This window comes from Manis javanica, chromosome 13, assembly GCF_040802235.1.
Source record: "Manis javanica isolate MJ-LG chromosome 13, MJ_LKY, whole genome shotgun sequence".
NCBI lineage: Eukaryota > Metazoa > Chordata > Mammalia > Pholidota > Manidae > Manis > Manis javanica.
Genome location: NC_133168.1, coordinates 19,314,399 through 19,335,134, shown reverse-complemented (window position 1 = coordinate 19,335,134; position 20,736 = coordinate 19,314,399). Strand labels below are relative to the sequence as shown.

The 20,736-nt window shown below is 43.8% G+C and overlaps 1 pseudogene; it reads right to left on the bottom strand.

Annotated features, from left to right (window-relative positions):
- The window catches only part of LOC140845511 (cytochrome c oxidase subunit 1-like), a 47,220-nt pseudogene extending 28,668 nt beyond the window's left edge, over nt 1-18,552 (bottom strand).
- Between the last annotated feature and the right edge of the window lie 2,184 nt (nt 18,553-20,736).

Below are 20,736 nucleotides of genomic sequence, written 5' to 3'. Positions count from 1 at the left end.
TGATTATGCAGGCTCTAATATTAAGCAACAATAATAACAAAATCTACTTTGTGAATAGTCTCAGAAACATTTAAATAGTCATTGTGTTGGAATTTGTTATGTGTCCTAGGAATAAATTCATGTCAGATTTGAATTACATCAGTTGCCAGACTTTGAAGCAAGGCTTTTGATTTTCACTCCATCTGAGAAGTTTCCTGAGGTCTCTGGACAGGCCTCCCCATTCTGCGTACACCAGCTGAGCTAGGAATCAGCCCAGAAGCTCGTGAGGGCATTGTAACTCTAGAAGGAAATGAGCAGAATGGGCTTTCTGGAAACATAGGACATGTCAGAATGTATCCACTTGACAGACCAGCTGTAATTGTAGTCTCTGGAAGTAACTATTCCCCTGAATATAATCTTTGCTGTGAAAGAGAACAAAGAGGTGAATAAGGATTGTTGGCAACACTGTACAAACTTTTGGAATAAAATCATTATACTTTTATGGGTCTAATGATACTATGTACACAATGTTAATAAAATGCAAAGCCAAGTTCATAGGATTTGTGGCTCACCAGTTGGATAATGTCAGCTCAATTTATCTAAATTCCAGCAGCCATATTTTGAGCTTTTGATATTTGATATCCTTAAAATTCTTAATGTCCAGTAGGTTATTATCCAATCTATAAGAACTTCATGTTATTACCACTGTTTTCAGTAATTGATTTTAAAGTTAAGGGGCATTTCATTTTCTTGTCTCTACCTTAAAGTTTTAAATAAGCATAATTAATAGCATTGCTAAGAAGTACATTTTACATTATTTTTCTCAAAAGCTTATACTTACCATTCATTAAAAATAACTAGCAAATTTCAATTTATTATAAACATGTTGCTGTTTGTCATAGAATCCTAAGCTGAAAGAAAATTCAAGAAATCATTTGACTCTTTTTTATGAGCTTTTTACCTAAACACTACCTTGAAAAAAATGTTTTCTATTTTGAAAGTTATCTTGGGAAGTAGATTATATCAAAGTTTTAGCGTTTTCAGTAGTTACTTTCAGTAGACCTGTGATTAAAGTAATCTTCTGTTCTTAAAGATTTTATGTTTTTTCAAATCATCAGAAACATTTCTTTCTGCTATTAAGACACTTTGATCTTTGCAGTGATTTGTGAATTAGGCACTTTCTTGCTCCTGATGTCTTATGTCGATACTTATGGGATATGTTAAAACTTTTATTCACTGTGATACAGGCTCAAGTTAAGTTTGAAATAACGCATTTTGTGCTAACATGCGTCAAGTCTCCCAGATCTCTGTTAATTTTGATGCACTTTCATATCTCTGATCATGTATGAGATTTTGGCATTACTGTCTTTTGCACTGTTTTGAGAATCTATTGGCACTACATGCAAAATGTCACAAGATACTCTTAGTAATGGAGAAGATCTAGGAGCCTTTTTTAGGCCTACCTCCCACTCTAAACAGGCACTTTTCTTTTCCTTCTTCCTCTTCTTTGTAAAAATTCAAATGTGACCTATAACTTCCTGCTTAAAATTCTGTAACACATCCCACCCACCTGTAGAACCACATGCCTGCCCCTTAGGTTGGCACATGTAGTACCCCACACTGTTTGCCAGCACCCAGGCTCCTTTACTGGCATTCTGGTTGCCAGGGGAGGAAATATGTTCCAAATGAGAGTTTATAGTTTTGGAGCCAGAAACACCTGGGTTAAGATCCTGCCTTCACTCATGCCCTCTGGCTCTGTGAACTTATAGATGGAATTGGATGTGTGTGGTGCCCACCAGAGGTCTGCTTGAGCAACCAAAGGTATGGGTGTGTGACACTAACACAGGTCGCATGTCTCGCCAGCTTGCCAGTCAGACAGCTCGGGAATTCCTCTTGGTAGGAGTCCTGTCGCACTTCGAGCCATGACAGCTCACATGTTGGTCTGTGGACTCTTGTCTCCCTGTGTGACACGGTTCCAGGTACACTGCTCCAGATCCGCATCAGGCTGGTGCAAGAGCTATGCTGAGAAGCAGTCCCATCCCCTGACCAGCCAGTATCCTTGTGATTCTTTGGCATAGTTCCTAGGGTTCTCCACACAGGCCTGCATGCAGGGAAGTCCCAAACATGAATCCTTATCAAGTATTTACAGCTTATTCATACTTCTTCCCGGTCCAGATGCAATTTACCTGTCAGGATCATTTTTACCATAAGCACTGTTGCCTAGCAATATAATTGACACCTGCCATCTACGTGGTTTCCAGGGTAACAGAGCTAGGTGGTTAAACCAAAGGTCACATTCTAAAGCAGCAGTGGAAAAGGCTTGCTATCTCTTTCATGTCAGTATGCAGCAGACCCGACTAGGGGCCTTGTGTGTTACAGTTGTCAGAACATGCTTGTTCAGTCTTTTAACAAATATTTAAGAGCTTACATTATGAGTCCAGCTCTGTGCCAGACACAAGGAGTACAGTGGCAGCTTAGACAGATATGATGCCCACTTCATATGGTTTCCTCCACCCAGGAGCCCTTTAGTTCGTTTCATTGCCTAGAGAGCTCCTCCAGAGGTCAGCTGAGATGTTACTGCCTCTCTGAAGTCCGTGAACACTTTACCCCCTAACAATGTTTATACTGCTGTGAATTCATGGATCGGTATTGCTAATCCATGAATTCCTTTAAGTACTATGCAGAGTTTATGTGGGAATGTATGTTTGAAAAAAAGGGTTAAAGCTTTCATCAAATTTTCAAAGGGGTCTGCGCTACCCACCCTGCTCCCTGAGAATTTATAACCACTACTCTGTTATGAGCATTTGTAATACGGTTCTTTTTATTTGTTTGTAGGTCTGTGTCTCCTACTGGAATGTGAGTATTTGAGAGAAGGAATTATATTAATATTTTGTGCCAGTGCAATGCCTGATTCATAGCAGACTTTTAGAAAATGTATGTTGAAAGAATCAGTTCTTAATATCCTTAACAGGCATCAAATGATGCTAATTGTGCAGCATTTCTTTATTAGAAAGGGAAAGTCCTATCTTGTATTAAACTAAAGTCGTTCTTGCTCCTAGCTTTAACCCCTGGAGTTATAAACTACTCTCTTCCATATTGTATTTGCCCTTTTATGAAATTCAAAATTGAGTTAGGGAATCAAAGAAAACAGGATATCATGGGGGGAATCATTAACAAGTGATATATTTGCATCTTAAATATTTTAATTTAAAGCATGAAGATGTACATTATGTTACTGGTATTTGAGTATGAAACCAACATCTTTTTTTTTAATTAAGGTATCATTGATACTGCAATCTTCTGAAGGTTTCACATGAGCAATATTGTGGTTTCAATATTCGTCCATAATGTCAACTTCCCCACAGATCCCATTGCAGTCACTGTCCATCAACATAGTAAGATGCTGTAGAGTCATTATTTGTCTTCGCCATGCTATACGGCCTTCCCTATGACCTAGGTATATTGTGTGTGCCGATGATAATGCCTTTTAATCCTCCTCTTCTTCCCTCCCCACCTACCCTTTCAACCTGCTTCCCTTTGTTAACTGCTAGTCCATTCTTGGAGTTTGTGAAGTCAGCTACTGTTTTGTTCCTTCAGTTTTGCTTTGTTGTTATATTCCACAAATGAATGAAATCATTTGGTACATTTTTTTTCCTCCTGGCTTATTTCATTGAGCATAATACCCTAAAGCTCCATCCATGTTCTTACATATGGTAGGATTTTTCTTTTTATGGCTGAATAATATTCCATTGTATGTATGTATCTCATCTTTATCCATTTATGTATTGATGAACACTTAGGTTGCTTCCATTTCTTGGCTATTGTAAATAGTGCTGTGATAACCATAGGGGTGCATATGTCTTTTGAATCTGAGAAGTTGTCTTCTTGGGTAATTCCTAGGAGTGGAATTCCCAGGTCAGATGGTATTTCTATTTTGAGTTTTTTGAGGAACCTCCATATTGCTTTCCACAATGGTTGAACTAATTTACATTCCCACCAGCAGTGCAGGAGGGTTCCCCTTTTTCCACATCTTTGCCTGGATATGTTGTTCCTAGACTTCTGGATGTTGGCTATCCTAACTGGTGTGAGGTGATATCTCATTGTGATTTTAATTTACATTTCACTGATAATTAGCGATTTGAAGCATCTTTTCATGTGCCTTTTGGCCATTTGAACTTCTTCCTTCGAGAAGTGTCTCTTAAGATTCTCTGCTCATTTTTTAATCGGGTTATTTGGTTTTTGGGTGTTGAGGATTGTGAGCTCTTTATATACTTTGGATGTTAACCCGGTATTGGATAAGCTGTTTTCAAATATATTCTCCTATACTGTAGGAGGTCTTTTTGTTTTAATGATGGTGTACTTCACTGTACGGAAGCTTTTAAGTTTAATGTAGTTCCATTTGTTCATTTTTGCTTTTCTTTCCCTTGCCTGAGGAGATGTGTTCAGGAAAAGGTTGCTCATGTTTATGTCTAAGAGATTTTTGCCTATGTTTTCATCTATGAGGTTTATAGTTTCAAGACTTTTCTTCAGGTCTTTGATACATTTCAAGTTTACTTTTGTGTATGGAGCTAGCCAATAAATCAGTTTCATTCTCTTTCATGTATCTGTCCAGTTTTGCCACCACGAGCTGTTGAAGAGGCTGTCATTTCCCCATTGCATATCCATGGCTCCTTTATTGTATATTAGTTGGCTATGTATGTGTGAGTTTGTATCTTGGGTATCTGTTCTCTTCCATTGATCTATGTGTCTTTTCTTGTGCCCGTACCAATTGTTTTGAATTCTGTGGCTTTGTAGTAGAGCTTAAAGTTAGGGAGCATAATCTCCCCAGCTTTGTTCTTCCTTCTGAGGATTGCTCTTTTGTCTTTCCATATGAATTTTAGAACTATTTGTTCTAGTTTGTTGCAGAATGCTGTTTGTATTTTGATAGTGCTTGCATTGAATCTATAGACTGCTTTAGGCAGTATGGCCATTTTGACAACATTAATTCCTCCTATTCATGAGGATGGGATGTATTTCTGTTTATTGGTGTGTTGAATTTCTGTCACGAGTTTCTTACAATTTTCAGGGTATAGGTCTTTCTCCTTGATTAGGTTTATTCCTAGGTATTTTATTCTTTTGGTTGCAATTGTAAATGGAATTGTTTTCCTGATTTCTCTTTTTGCTAATTCATTAATAGTATATAGGAATGCAGCAGATTTCTGTGTATTAATTTTGTATCGTACAACTTTGCTTAATTATTAGTTTTAGTAGTTTTGGGGTAGATTCTTTAATTTAGGGTTTTTTATGTATAATATCATGTCATCTGCAAACAGTGACAGTTTAACTTCTTCCTTACCAATTTAGATGCCTTTTATTTCTTTGTGTCGTCTGATTGCCATGGCTAGGACCTCCAGTACTATGTTGAATAAAAGTTGGGAGAGTGGACATCCTTGTCTCGTTCCTGATCCTGAAGGAAAAGCTTTCAACTTTTCACTGTTAATTATGATGTTGGCCGTGGGTTTGTTGTAAATGGCCTCTATTGTGTTGAGGTACTTGCCCTGCATACCCATTTTGTTGAGAGTTTTTATCATGAATGAATGTTAAATATTGTCAAGTGCTTTTTCAGCATCTATAGAGATTATTATGTGATTTTCGTCCCTCTTTAATTTGATGCGATGTATGATGTTGATGGATATTAGAATTTTTACCATCCTTGCCTCCCAGGAGTAAATCCCACTTGGTCATGATGAATGATCTTTTTTATGTATTTTTTAGTTCAGTTTGCTAATATTTCGTTGAGTATTTTTTCATCTCTGTTCATCAGGGATATTGGTCTGTAATTATCTTTTTTTTTTCTGGTGTCTTTGCCTGGTTTGGGTATTAGAGTGAAGTTTGGAATTATTCCCTCCTCTTCTACTTTGTGGAAAACTTTAAGGAGTCTTAGGTCTTCTCTGAATGTTTGATAATATACAGCAGTAAAGCCATCTGGTCCATGAGTTTTGTTCTTAGGTAGTTTTTTGATTACCATTTCAATTTCATTGCTGGTAATTTAGCTGTTGAGATTCTCCTGTTTCTTCCTGGGTCAGCCTTAGAAGGTTGTATTTTTCTAGAAAGTTGTCCATTTCTTCTAGGTTATCCAGTTTGTTAGCATATAATTTTTCATAGTATTGTCTAATAATTCTTTGTGTTTCTGTGGTGTCCATAGTGATTTTTCCTTTCTCATTTCTGATTCTGTTTATGTGTGTAGACTCTTTTTTTCTTGATAAGTCTGCCTAGGGTTTTACCTATTTTGTTTATTTTCTCAAAGAACTAGCTCTTGGTTTCACTGATTTTTTCTCTATTGTTTTATTCTTCTCAATTTTATTATTTTCTGCTCTGATGTTTATTATGTCCCTTCATCTACTTTGGGCCTCATTTGTTCTTTTCCTAGTTTCATTAACTGTGAGTTTAGACTGTTCTTTTGGGATTTTTTTTCTTTTTTGCGGTAAACCTGTATTTGCAATATACTTTCCTTTTTGAACTGCCTTCACTGCACCCCACAGGTTTGGGGCTGTGGAGTTGTTTTTATTTGTCCCCATACATTGCTTGGTCTTGTTTTAATTTGGTCTCTGATCCACTGATTGTTTAGGAGCATGTTGTTAAGCCTGTGTTTGTGCTGTTATTCCTCTTCTTTGTAGAATTCATTTCTAGTTTGATACCTCTGTGGTCTAAGAAGCTGGTTGGCACAATTTCAGTGTTTCTGAATTTACTGAGACTCATTTTGTGGACTAGTATATGATGTATTCTGGAGAACATTTAATGTACACTTGAGAATAATTTGTGTTCCGCAGCTTTTCGGTGGAGTGTTCCGTAGCTGTCTGTTAACAGCAATGAACAACACAGTAGAACCGATGGATCTGTCTCCTTACTTATTTTCTGTCCAGTTGATCTGTCTTTTGGCGTGAGTGGTGTGTTGAACTCTCCTAGAATGAATGTGTTGCATTCTATTTCCCCCTTGAATTCTGTTAGTATTTGTTGTACGTATTTGGGTGCACCTATATTGGGTGAATAGATACTTATAATGGTTGTATCCTCTTGTTGGACTGACCCCTTTATCATTATGTGTTGTCGTTCTTTGTCTCTTGCAGCTTTCTTTGTTTTGAAATCAATTTTGTCAGATACAAGTACTGCAACTCCTGTTTTTTTTCCTCCGTTATTGTCATCTATGAATCTTTCCTCCCATACTGTCGGATGTCTTTGTTCTACTGATGGTGTTTAAACAGAATCTTATACCCCCTGCCATTTCATTCCAATTCTGAGTCAATTTTTTTTTTTCCTCAGAACACCAACCCTCCAAGAAAACTGGAACGAAGAGAGGAAGATGTGATACAGGAACATCGAGCCTAAACTGAGAGGTGAGATGGTGGAGACTGGTAGTATCTTTCCATGTGCTGCTTTCAAGGTTCACAGGGAAAAAAGGTTGCCACGGAGGGAAGGCCCGGGATGTGGACATCACCTCGTTATCGGTGGAGCCACCTAGTCACTAGGAATTAATGGGAAGGCTGGCGTGCGGCACTGTTATTTCCTGCGGAGTTACACGTGCGGCGTCCCCCCGTTGCAGTTCGGTCAGACCCCGTGTGGGGCTGCCCTGGCACTAGCCGGGGTGGATCTGAGAGCTCTGCCCGTTCCTGCTGGGCTGTCCCAGCGTCCCTCTCAGAACAAGGCCTCCAAAGTGCTCCTGGTAGAGAGACAGAGAGAGGGACATAGAGAGAGAGAGAGAGACAGAGACAGAGACAGAGACAGAGACAGACAGAGAGAGAGAATTATGCCCAAGAGGCAGGGGCAACATTTTGCTGGAGCTCCGTGAGCATGTTTCTGATTTTTATGCTGAGATCCCTTTCACAAAGATTGATCGAGTCCAGTTACCAGGTTCCTTTGACTTTGACGTTTCGTATTTGTAGGTGGCGCACTGTAGCGCCCAGGAGCTTTTCTCTCTGGAGCTGCTCAGCCCTTGGGGTGATGGCAGGCAGGGGTCACGGGAGCGGCACTGGTGGCCGCGGGAGGAAAGAGGTCTTTCCTGCTTCCTGGCCACAGTGCCAGTCTCCACCGCCAGGGTCCGTTTGCGGGGCACGCAGGGAGAAGCCTCTGTGCTTTGCACCCGTAGCTGCCGTAGGTGGGGCCGTCCTGTCGCTGGCCTGGCGCGATGGAGGGGGCAGCCGGTTTGCGAGCCGGTGCTGGCAGGGGAGGAAGGTGCAGCAGGCCATGTTCTGCATCAGTCACATCACGGTGGGGGTCCTTGGAGCTGCGTAGGCAGTCAGGGGGGTGGAGCGCACAGAGCTCCTAAAAGTTCCCCCACCTGCTGCGCAGACTGCACCCGGACAGTTTTGCGCACCTGTGCTTTCTCCTGAGCGGCAAGCTCTGTGCAACCCTTGCCCCTTTAGCAGCTCTCCCGCCGTTAGGAGGTCTCTCAGACTGCCTGCCTTTCTTTCATCCCACAGCAGCCGGATGTGGATCCCTGTGTTCCGCAAGTGGCAGGAATCTCAAGTCTCTCCAAGTACTCCGCCCGTCTTTGGTTTCCAACCCCACCGATCCTCTAGAGCATCACGTAAGGTAGGTTCGTGCTCCCAGAGCAGATCTCCAGGACTGGGTGTTCAGCAGTCCTAGGCCTCCACCCGCCTCCCCGTTTCCATTTCTCTTCCTCCCTCCGGTGAGCTCGGGTGCGGGAAGGGCATGCCGGGTTCCTCTGGATCACGGCTTTGGTACGTCACCCTTCATTCACCTTGCGGTGACAGCCTGCCGCGGCAGCCTTCTCTCCTGCCTCTCTTTCGGGATCTGGTGTAGTTGTTATATTTCCACATTGTACGTACGTATGTGGTTTTCGGAGGAGGTTTCTGCCTCCCCTCTCACACTGTCGTCTTTAATCCCACCAAGCCATCTTTAATTTTTTCTTTTTTCTTTTTCAGTTTCGCTTGTGTAGGGTTCCTTTTCCCACCCCTTCAACTTGTAGTTTCTCTGTGTGCTTGGATCTCAAGTGAGCCTCCTGTAAGGGAGCACGTAGGCGGTCTTGAGTTTTCACCCATTCGTTCAACCCTGCGTCTTTTTGTTTGGAGCATTTAAAGTCTTTCCCTTTACTGTGATAATTGATAGATAGCTGTGTCCTTATTGCACTTCTGTCAACTTGATCTCTCTCTTTTTTGCTCGTAGTTCTTCTCTGTGCTTTCACCGTTGCTCTCCTGGTTATGAGCAATAGCTTTGTTTAGTATTATGCTTTCCTACCTGTCTGTCTGTCTGTCTGTCTGTCTGTCTGTCTGTCTGTCTGTCTGTCTGTCTGTCTGTCTGTCTATCTATCTATCTATCTATCTATCTATCTATCTATCTATCTATCTATCTTTCTATCTATCTATCTATTTAGTTTGTCCATTTTTTTTTTTTTTTTTTTTTTTTTTTTTTTTTTTTTTTTTTTTTTTTTTTTTTTTTTTTTTTTTTTTGAGAGGGCATCTCTCATATTTATTGATCAAATGGTTGTTAACAACAATAAAATTCAGTATAGGGGGGTCAATGCTCAATGTACAATCATTAATCCATCTCAAGCCTAATTCTCGTCAGTCTCCAATCTTCTGAAGGATAACGAACAAGTTCTTACATGGTGAACGAATTCTTACAGAGTGAATAAATTCTTACATGGTGAACAGTACAAGGGCAGTCATCACAGAAACTTTCGGTTTTGATCATGCAATATGACCTATAAACCATCAGGTCAAATATGAATATTCATTTGATTTTTGTACTTGATTTATATGTTGATCCCACATTTCTCCTATTATTATTATTATTTTTATTTTTAATAAAATGCTGAAGTGGTAGGTAGATGCAAGATAAAGGTAGAAAACATAGTTTAGTGCTGTAAGAAGGCAAATGTAGATGATCAGATGATCAGGTGTGTGCCTATGGACTAAGTATTAATCCAGGCTAGACAAGGGCAGCAAGACATCCATGGATGCAGAAGATTTCTCTCAAAGCAGGGGGGGTGAGGTTCTGAGCCTCACCTCTGTTGATCCCCAAATTCTCACCTGATGGCCCCCCTGCGACTGTGCCTGTCTTAGGTTGTTCCTCCCTTGAGGAATCTTACCCGTCTCTGGCTAACCAGTCATCTTCCGGGGCCATACAGGGAAATGTAAAGTTGGTAAGTGAGAGAGAAGCCATATTGTTTGCAAAGGTTAGCTTTTTACTTCTTTGCAGATTTATGCCCTGTGGCTTCTATGCCCAGCACTTGTCTCGAGGTATCTTTACCACCTGGAGGAATTATGATACTCGGTAAATTCGATATGAGGCACGAATTCTATTTAAGGTTTGTAATTAGGAAGGAAGAAGAAAAGCTATAGATGTAGCATATGAAGGAAACTTGGGAGGATTGATTATTTCTTTGACATATCTTCTTGTATAGTACCTTAAGTATGTATAGGTTTTAAACTACTAACTAATTTGCACACACATATTAACATAATAGGAATACGGTGACATAAACAAAGCAAATCTATAATTACCAGCCATCTCCAGTGAAGCCAAGAAAACCATTTAGGCACCCTAGGCATTTGTGAAAATTTATCTATGATATGATGGATATTTTCCAACTGTACTTGAACCATCAGACAAATTATAGCAGCCCATTTCTGGGATCTGTTCACATCCCATATGTTCTTTTAACCATAGATAGTCTATAGTCATGAGATTTTGGGGTGCTACAACTTGCACCCCTCCCAACTCCTGGTTGAGTTCCAACAGTACAGATCCAGTCAAATTCGTTGTCTCACTGTATGCACATGCCAGCCTGGACATCTCCCTCCTCCTTCTTATGGCAAGTCCAGGAGACGGTCGGCTGGATGCAGCCACAACCGCAGCATCGTCCGGATCCCTGTGGAGGCTTTTTGATGATCATCCCCCGGCACGAGTCCTCCAGAGAGTGCTGATGCCGGAAGCTCCTCCTCATATCGTATCTTAGTTCATTTTCTGGGTATCCAAGCTAGGCCTTGATCTTCTGCGTAGAAACAAACAGACCCTTTGCCCACACTTTGACATGCCCTCTATACCACTGTGCAGAACTCATTGGAGGTCAGCACACAGTAACTGCTTTTTTTTTTTTTTTTTAATTAAGAGAAAGGAATATTATCAGAAAAGAGTACCTCCATAGCTGATCATCTGACACCCTTTAAGTGATCAACATTAAGGATATTTAAAGCATGCGTTGATCTTTGATTTACCAATAGTTTTATCCTGTTAAGGAGTAATCCCCCTTTTCTTTCTTTCTTTCTTTTTTTTTTTTTAAATTTTTAATCTACACTTACCTGAAGAATACTATGTTTACTATGCTCTCCCCTATATCAGGTCCCCCCTAACAACCACATTACGGTTACTGTCCATCAGCTTAGCAAAATGTGGTAGAGTCACTACTTGTCCTCTCTGTGTTGTGCAGCCCACCCTCCCCTTTCTCCCTCCCCCCCATGCATGCTAATCTTAATACTCCCCTTCTTCTTCCCCCCCCTTATCCCTCCCTGCCCACCCATCCTCCCCAGTTCCTTTCCCTTTGGTACCTGTTAGTCCATTTTTGGGTTCTGTAATTCTGCTGCTGTTTTGTTCCTTCAGTTTTTCCTTTGTTCCTATACTCCTCAGATGAGTGAAATCATTTGGTATTTCTCTTTCTTCGCTTGGCTTATTTCACTGAGCATAATACTCTCCAGCTCCATCCATGTTGCTGCAAATGGTTGGATTTTTCCACTTCTTATGGCTGAGTAGTATTCCATTGTGTATATGTACCACATCTTCTTTATCCATTCATCTACAGATGGACATTTAGGTTGCTTCCAATTCTTGGCTATTGTAAATAGTGCTGCGATAAACATAGGAGTGCATCTGTCTTTCTCAAACTTGATTGCTGCGTTCTTAGGGTAAATTCCTAGGAGTGGAATTCCTGGGTCAAATGGTAGGTCTGTTTTGAGCATTTTGATGCACCTCCATACTGCTTTCCACAATGGTTGAACTAATTTACATTCCCACCAGCAGTGTAGGAGGGTTCCCCTTTCTCCACAGCCTCGCCAACATTTGTTGTTGTTTGTCTTTTGGATGGCAGCTATCCTTACTGGTGTGAGGTGATACCTCATTGTAGTTTTAATTTGCATTTCTCTGATAATTAGCGATGTGGAGCATCTTTTCATGTGTCTCTTGGCCATCTGTATTTCTTTTTTGGAGAACTGTCTGTTCAGTTCCTCTGCCCATTTTTTAATTGGGTTATTTGTTTTTTGTTTGTTGAGGCGTGTGAGCTCTTTATATATTCTGGACGTCAAGCCTTTATCAGATCTGTCATTTTCAAATATATTCTCCCATACTGTAGGGTTCCTTTTTGTTCTATTGATGGTGTCTTTCGCTGTACAGAAGCTTTTCAGCTTAATGTAGTCCCACTTGCTCATTTTTGCTGTTGTTTTCCTTGCCCGGGGAGATATGTTCAAGAAGAGATCACTCATGTTTATGTCTAAGAGGTTTTTGCCTATGTTTTTTTCCAAGAGTTTAATGGTTTCGTGACTTACATTCAGGTCTTTGATCCATTTTGAGTTTACCTTTGTATATGGGGTTAGACAATGGTCCAGTTTCATTCTCCTACATGTAGCTGTCCAGTTTTGCCAGCACCATCTGTTGAAGAGACTGTCATTTTGCCATTGTATGTCCATGGCTCCTTTATCAAATATTAATTGACCATATATGTTTGGGTTAATTTCTGGGGTCTCTAATCTGTTCCACTGGTCTGTGGCTCTGTTCTTGTGCCAGTACCAAATTGTCTTGATTACTATGGCTTTGTAGTAGAGCTTGAAGTTGGGGAGTGAGATCCCCCCTACTTTATTCTTCTTTTTCAGGATTGCTTTGGCTATTCGGGGTCTTTGGTGTTTCCATATGAATTTTTGAATTATTTGTTCCAATTCATTGAAGAATGTTGCTGGTACTTTGAGAGGGATTGCATCAAATTTGTATATTGCTTTCGGCAGGATGGCCATTTTGACGATATTAATTCTTCCTAGCCATGAGCATGGGATGAGTTTCCATTTATTAGTGTCCCCTTTAATTTCTCTTAAGAGTGACTTGTAGTTTTCAGAGTATAAGTCTTTCACTTCCTTGGTTAGGTTTATTCCTAGGTATTTTATTCTTTTTGATGCAATGGTGAATGGAATTGTTTTCCTGATTTCTCTTTCTATTGATTCGTTGTTAGTGTATAGGAAAGCTACAGATTTCTGTGTGTTGATTTTGTATCCTGCAACTTTGCTGTATTCCGATATCAGTTCTAGTAGTTTTGGAGTGGAGTCTTTAGGGTTTTTTATGTACAGTATCATATCATCTGCAAATAGTGACAGTTTAACTTCTTCTTTACCAATCTGGATTCCTTGTATTTCTTTGTTTTGTCTGATTGCCGTGGCTAGGACCTCCAGTACTATGTTAAATAACAGTGGGGAGAGTGGGCATCCCTGTCTGGTTCCCGATCTCAGTGGAAATGCTTTCAGCTTCTCGCTGTTCAGTATAATGCTGGCTGTGGGTTTATCATATATGGCCTTTATTATGTTGAGGTACTTGCCCTCTATTCCCATTTTGCTGAGAGTTTTTATCATGAATGGATGTTGAATTTTGTCAAATGCTTTTTCAGCATCTATGGAGATGATCATGTGGTTTTTGTCTTTCTTTTTGTTGATGTGGTGGATGATGTTGATGGATTTTCGAATGTTGTACCATCCTTGCATCCCTGGGATGAACCCCACTTGGTCATGGTGTATGATCCTTTTGATATACTGTTGAATTCTGTTTGCTAATATTTTATTGAGTATTTTTGCATCTACGTTCATCAGGGATATTGGTCTGTAATTTTCTTTTTTGGTGGGGTCTTTGCCTGGTTTTGGTATTAGGGTGATGTTGGCTTCATAGAATGAGTTTGGGAGTATTCCCTCTTCTTCTATTTTGTGGAACACTTTAAGGAGAATGGGTATTATGTCTTCTCTGTGTGTCTGATAAAATTCCGAGGTAAATCCGTCCGGCCCTGGGGTTTTGTTCTTGGGTAGTTTTTTGATTACTGTTTCAATTTCTTTGCTTGTAATTGGTTTGTTTAACTTTTGTGTTTCTTCCTTGGTCAGTCTTGGGAGGTTGTATTTTTCTAGGAAGTTGTCCATTTCTTCTAGGTTTTCCAGCTTGTTGGCATATAGGTTTTCATAGTAGTCTTTAATAATTCTTTGTATTTCTGTGGGGTCTGTCGTGATTTTTCCATTCTCATTTCTGATTATGTTGATTTGTGTTGACTCTCTTTTTCTCTTAATAAGTTGGGCTAGAGGCTTATCTATTTTGTTTATTTTCTCAAAGAACCAGCTCTTGGTTTCGTTGATTTTTGCTATTGTTTTATTCTTCTCAATTTTGTTTATTTCTTCTCTGATCTTTATTATGTCCCTCCTTCTGCTGACTTTAGGCCTCATTTGTTCTTCTTTTTCCAGTTTTAATAATTGTGATGTTAGACTATTCATTTGGGATTGTTCTTCCTTCTTCAAGTGTGCCTGGATTGCTATATACTTTCCTCTTAAGACTGCTTTCGCTGCATCCCACAGAAGTTGGGGCTTAGTGTTGTTGTTGTCATTTGTTTCTATATATTCCTTGATCTCTATTTTGATTTGTTCATTGATCCATTGATTATTTAGTAGCATGTTGTTAAGCCTCCATGTGTTTGTGAGCCTTTTTGTTTTCTTTGTAGAATTTATTTCTACTTTCATACCTTTGTGGTCTGAAAAATTGGTTGGTAGAATTTCAATATTGTGGAATTTACTGAGGCTCTTTTTGTGAGCTAGTATGTGGTCTATTCTGGAGAATGTTCCATGTGCACTTGAGAAGAATGTATATCCTGTTGCTTTTGGATGTAAAGTTCTATAGATGTCTATTAGGTCCATCTGTTCTAGTGTGTTGTTCAGTGCCTGTGTGTCTTTACTTATTTTCTGCCCGGTGGATCTATCCTTTGGGGTGAGTGGTGTGTTGAAGTCTCCTACAATGAATGCATTGCAGTCTATTTCCCTCTTTAGTTCTGTTAGTATTTGCTTCACATATGCTGGTGCTCCTGTATTGGGTGCATATATATTTAGAATGGTTATATCCTCTTGTTGGACTAAGCCCTTTATCATTATGTAGTGGCCTTCTTTATCTCTTGTTACTTTCTTTGTTTTGAAGTCTATTTTGTCTGATATTAGTACTGCAACCCCTGCTTTCTTCTCACTGTTGTTTGCCTGAAATATGTTTTTCCATCCCTTGACTTTTAGTCTATGCTTATCTTTGGGTTTAAGGTGAGTTTCTTGTAAGCAGCATATAGATGGGTCTTGCTTTTTTATCCATTCTATTACTCTATGTCTTTTGATTGGTGCATTAAGTCCATTTACATTTAGGGTGACTATTGAAAGATATGTACTTATTGCCATTGCAGGCTTTAGATTCGTGGTTACCAAAGGTTCAAGGTTAGCTTCTTTAGTATCTTACTGCCTAACTTAGCTCGCTTATTGAGCTGTTATATACACTGTCTGGAGAGTCTTTTCTTCTCTCCCTTCTTATTCCTCCTCCTCCCTTCTTCATATGTTGTGTGTTTTGTTCTGTGCTCTTTTTAGGGGTGCTCCCATCTAGAGCAGTCCCTGTAGGATGCCCTGTAGAGGTGGTTTGTGGGAAGCAAATTCCCTCAGCTTTTGCTTGTCTGGGAATTGTTTGATCCCACCATCATATTTAAATGATAGTCGTGCTGGATACAGTATCCTTGGTTCAAGGCCCTTCTGTTTCATTGCATTAAGTATATCATGCCATTCTCTTCTGGCCTGTAGGGTTTCTGTTGAGAAGTCTGATGTTAGCCTGATTGGTTTTCCTTTATAGGTGACCTTTTTCTCTCTAGCTGCCTTTAAAACTCTTTCCTTGTCCTTGATCCTTGCCATTTTAATTATTATGTGTCTTGGTGTTGTCCTCCTTGGATCCTTTCTGTTGGGGGTTCTGTATAATTCCATGGTCTGTTCGATTATTTCCTCCCCCAGTTTGGGGAAGTTTTCAGCAATTATTTCTTCAAAGACACTTTCTATCCCTTTTCCTCTTTCTTCCTCTTCTGGTATCCCTATAATACGAATGTTTTTCCTTTTGTATTGGTCACATATTTCTCTTAGTGTTGTTTCATTCCTGGAGATCCTTTTATCTCTCTCTATGTCAGCTTCTATACGTTCCTGTTCTCTGGCTTCTATTCCTTCAATGGCCTCTTGCATCTTATCCATTCTGCTTATAAATCCTTCCAGGGATTGTTTCACTTCTGTGATCTCTTTCCTGACATCTGTGATCTCCTTCCGGACTTCATCCCACTGCTCTTGCATTTTTCTCTGCATCTCATCCCACTGCTCTTGCATTTTTCTCTGCATCTCATCCCATTGCTCTTGCATTTTTTTCTGCATCTCTGTCAGCATGTTCATGATTTTTATTTTGAATTCTTTTTCAGGAGGACTAGTTAGGTCTGTCTCCTTCTCAGGTGTTGTCTCTGTGATCTTTGTCTGCCTGTAGTTTTGCCTTTTCATGGTGATAGAGATAGTCTGCAGAGCTGGTACAAGTGACCGCTGGAAGAGCTTCCCTTCTTGTTGGTTTGTAGCCTTTTCCTGGGAGAATAGCGACCTCTAGTGGCTTGTGCTGGGCAGCTGTGCGCAGACAGGGCTTCTGCTTCCTGCCCAGTTGCTTTGGGGTTTATCTCCACTGTTGCTGTGGGCTTGGCCTGGCTGGGGCTGTTCCTCCAAAATGGTGGAGCCCCGTTGGAGGGGGAGCAGCCGGGAGACTATTTATCTCCGTAAGGGGCCCCTGTGCTCCCTGCTGCCCAGGGGGTTAGAGTGCCCAGAGATCCCCAGATTCCCTGCTTCTGGTCTAAGTGACCTGTCCTGCCCCTTTAAGATTTCCAAAAAGCACTCTCCAAACCAAAACAACAACAGCAACAATGAGAGAGGGAACAGAAAGGAAAAAAAAAAGAAAAAACACGCGATTTTTTTTTTTTTTTCCTCAGGTGCCGGTCCCAGGCACCCGCGCACTGGTCCTGCTGCCCTGTCTCCCTAGCACCAGGGTCCCTGTCCTTTCAAGGCTTCCAAAAAGCACCCACCCACCGGTCCCGCAGGGAAGGAACGCTCAATATTCTTGGTCCTCAGGCACTGGTCCCACGCACCCGCTCACCAGTCCCGCCGCCCTGCCTCCCTAGCACCGGGGTCCCTGTCCCTTCAAGGCTTCCAAAAAGCACTTGGCAAAAAGAGAGAAAAAAAAGGGGAAAAACGCGCGATTTCTTCCGTCCTCAGGTGCTGGTCTCAGGCACCCACCCACCGGTCCCACAGGGAAAAATGCGGGATATTCTTTGTCCTCAGGTGCCGGTCCCAGGCACCCGCTCACCAGTCCCGCCGCCCTGCCTCCCTAGCACCGGGGTCCCTGTCCCTTTTAGGCTTCCAAAAAGCACTCGCAGAAAAGAGAAAAAAAAAAAAAGGGGAAAAACGCGCGATTTCCTCTGTCCTCAAGTGCCGGTCTCAGGCACCCGCCCACCGGTCCCGCAGGGAAAAACGGGGGATATTCTTTGTCCTCAGGCGCCGGTCCCAGCCACCCGCTCACCAGTCCCGCCACCGTGCCTCCCTAGCACTGGGGTCCCCGTCCCTTCAAGGCTTCCAAAAAGCGCTTGCCAAAAAGAGAAAGAAAAAAAAAAAGGGGAAAAACGCGCGACCTCCTCCGTCCTCAGGCACCGGTCTCAGGCACCCGCCCCCAGGTCTCGCAGGGAGAAACGCGGGATATTCTTTGTCCTCCGGCGCCGTTCCCAGGCACCTCCTCACCGGTCCCGCCACCCCGCCTCCCCAGCAACGGGGGCCCGTCCCTCTAAGGCTTCCAAAAAGCGCTCGCCAAAAAAAAAACTGCTCCGGTTTCTCTCCACCCGCCGGGAGCCGGGGGGAGGGGCGCTCGGGTCCCGCCGGGCTGGGGCTTGTATCTTACCCCCTTCACAAGGCGCTGGGTTCTTGCAGGTGTGGATGTGGTCTGGATGTTGTCCTGTGTCCTGTGGTCTCTATTTTAGGAAGATTTTTCTTTGTTATATTTTCATAGCTCTATGTGTTTTTGGGAGGAGATTTCCACTGCTCTACTCACGCCGCCATCTTGGCTCCCCCTAGTTTGTCCATTTTTGTCAACGTACCGTCACTAGGCGCACAGTCATTCCTCTGTCTCCTTCTCACTCTTGATTCCTTGTGTTTGTTTCTGTGAGTTAGCTGTGTCTTTGGGTCTTGAGAGGAGTGGCCGTGGGTTGGAACACCTGGGTAGGTGGCCCGAGTCCACTGGGTGTAGATGGCCGGCTGGACTCTCTAACCAGTGCCGGCTGGGGCCCTCCGGGTGCTCTGCCCTGGGGCTGGCCCCGCCGGGGCGGCTGCGTGAGCTGCGGGGCAGATCCGAGGCCCCACAAAGGGAGCACCCCGGCTGGCCTGCTGGGGCCGAGGCAGGTGCATGCGCAGTAGTAGGTCTTTGAGCCCACGCGCCGATGTCACCTCGGTGGTCCTGCTTGGCTGCCTGCCCATCTCCACAGAGCATGTGTAGTCACAGGTTCAGTGAGCCGCCTTTTTGGGGACACGCGGGGCTGGTGTGGGCTAGTGGGCCATGGGCTTGCTGAGGTGGCAGGCCAGCTAGCTTGCGGGGAAACTGCTCCCTTCTGTTGTGAAGGTGGAGGTGGAGTTTCAGTGCATTTAGGCATTTAGATGTGAGTGAGGTCTATCTGAAATGGAATAGTAGCATTTAGAGCTATGTTTTCTGTTCGTGTGGAAAGGGTGCTGAGCATAAAGAGTTGGGTGGCGGTGGCAGGACTTGTAGGAATGTTTATGTCCTTGCATTTGTTTATTTTCCGTTAAGGGAAGTGATTCTGAAGTAACTTTTTCCTCATGTATGTAGGTGGTGCGTAAGGTCACCCCACGCCCGTCATGGTGAGATGAAGTGAGGTAGTAGAATTAAAGCCTGTACCCCTTGGCCTTATACGTAGGAGACGCAGCGTGGGTGCTCTTTGCTGCTCTCCGGTCCTGGCTTATTGCCTTAACTAACGTGATGGTTCAGATTCAGAGCGGTCCCAGCGACATTCCCAGCAAAATCTTTCTACAATTGCATAGAAACACTTGGGATATCTATATCCCCAGAGGCTAGTGGAAAAGTTTACTCTTTCTGGTCACTGCAAGTTGTTCGCTCTATCGCGCATTTCTGTGTTACTTTTAGACCGATAGGGGCAGTGGCACACACACTCACTCACATACACACACACATACACACACACACACACACACACACACACACACACACACACACACACACAGAATTAAACATGTTCAAAAACCAAAATGAAAAGAGTGGTTTTCTGTGTGGTTTTCTGTGTCACAGCGGGGATTCCCTAGCCTGCGGCGAGCTCAGCAGTGGCAGAGAAGAGGGAAGCGGAAGGGGCCTCGTTAGCCAACCCGGTCTCCCTCCTCTGGACTTGCCTCCCCCTGGGCTGTCATCCCTTACGCACTCAGCACGCAGACCTCGCGTTGAGCACGCAGTCATAAAACGCGGCTACTTCCACATTGCAGTCATTGGGGCATGGGGCATGTTACATTGTTAGGTGTGGCTCAAAACATTATCACTCGTGTATGTGAGTTCTTCCTCTGTAGCAGAGTGAAAGAGTAAAGACAGCCAGAGGCATATTAGCAAGAACAGGGGAAGACTTTCTTTAATGGAAAGCAGGGAGGATAGGAAGCCCCTACAAAAGGACATGGGCCTTGTACGGGGCTGGGGGAGACCGGTAGACGGCCGCAAGGGTGGCGGCGTGTCCACCGCGTCACCGTCGTCGGGGGTAGGGCTGAGTCCGGCAGTTGTGCCACTTGTGGCATCGAGCCCGTGGGGACCGGAAGCCGTTCAGGTCAGAGTTCGGCCCCAGGCCGGCGGCCCACAGGGGCGGCGTGATGTCCATAGGCTCACCCTCCGTGTCCGAGTCTGGCCCCAGGGCGGTGGCCCACGGGGGCGGCGTGGTGTCCATAGGCTCGCCCTCCGTGTCAGAGTCCGGCCCCAGGGCGGCGGCCCACGGGGGCGGCGTGATGTCCATAGGCTCGCCCTCCGTGTCCGAGTCTGGCCCCAGGGCGGTGGCCCACGGGGGCGGCGTGGTGTCCATAGGCTCGCCCTCCGTGTCAGAGTCCGGCCCCAGGGCGGCGGCCCACGGGGGTGGCGTGGTGTCCATAGGCTCACCCTCCGTGTCAGTTTCTGGCCCCAGGCCGTTGGCCCACGGGGGCGGCGTAGTGTCCATACGCTCGCCCTCCGTGTCAGAGTCCGGCCCCAGGCCGGCGGTCCACGGGGGCGGCGTGGTGTTCGTAGGCTCGCCCTCCGTGTCAGTTTCTGGCCCCAGGCCGTTGTTCCACGGGGGCGGCGTGGTGTCCATACGCTCGCCCACCGTGTCAGAGTCTTGCCCCAGGCCGGCGGCCCACGGGGGTGGTGTGGTATTCATAGGCTCGCCCTCCGTGTCAGATTCTGGCCCCAGGCCGTTGGCCCACGGGGGCGGCGTAGTGTCCATACCCTCGCCCTCCGTGTCAGAGTCCGGCCCCAGGCCGGCGGTCCACGGGGGCGGCGTGGTGTTCGTAGGCTCGCCCTCCGTGTCAGATTCTGGCCCCAGGCCGTTGGCCCACAGGGGCGGCGTGGTATCCATACGCTCGCCCTCCGTGTCAGTGTCCGTACCCACGCCGGCGGCCCAGGGAGGCGGCGTGG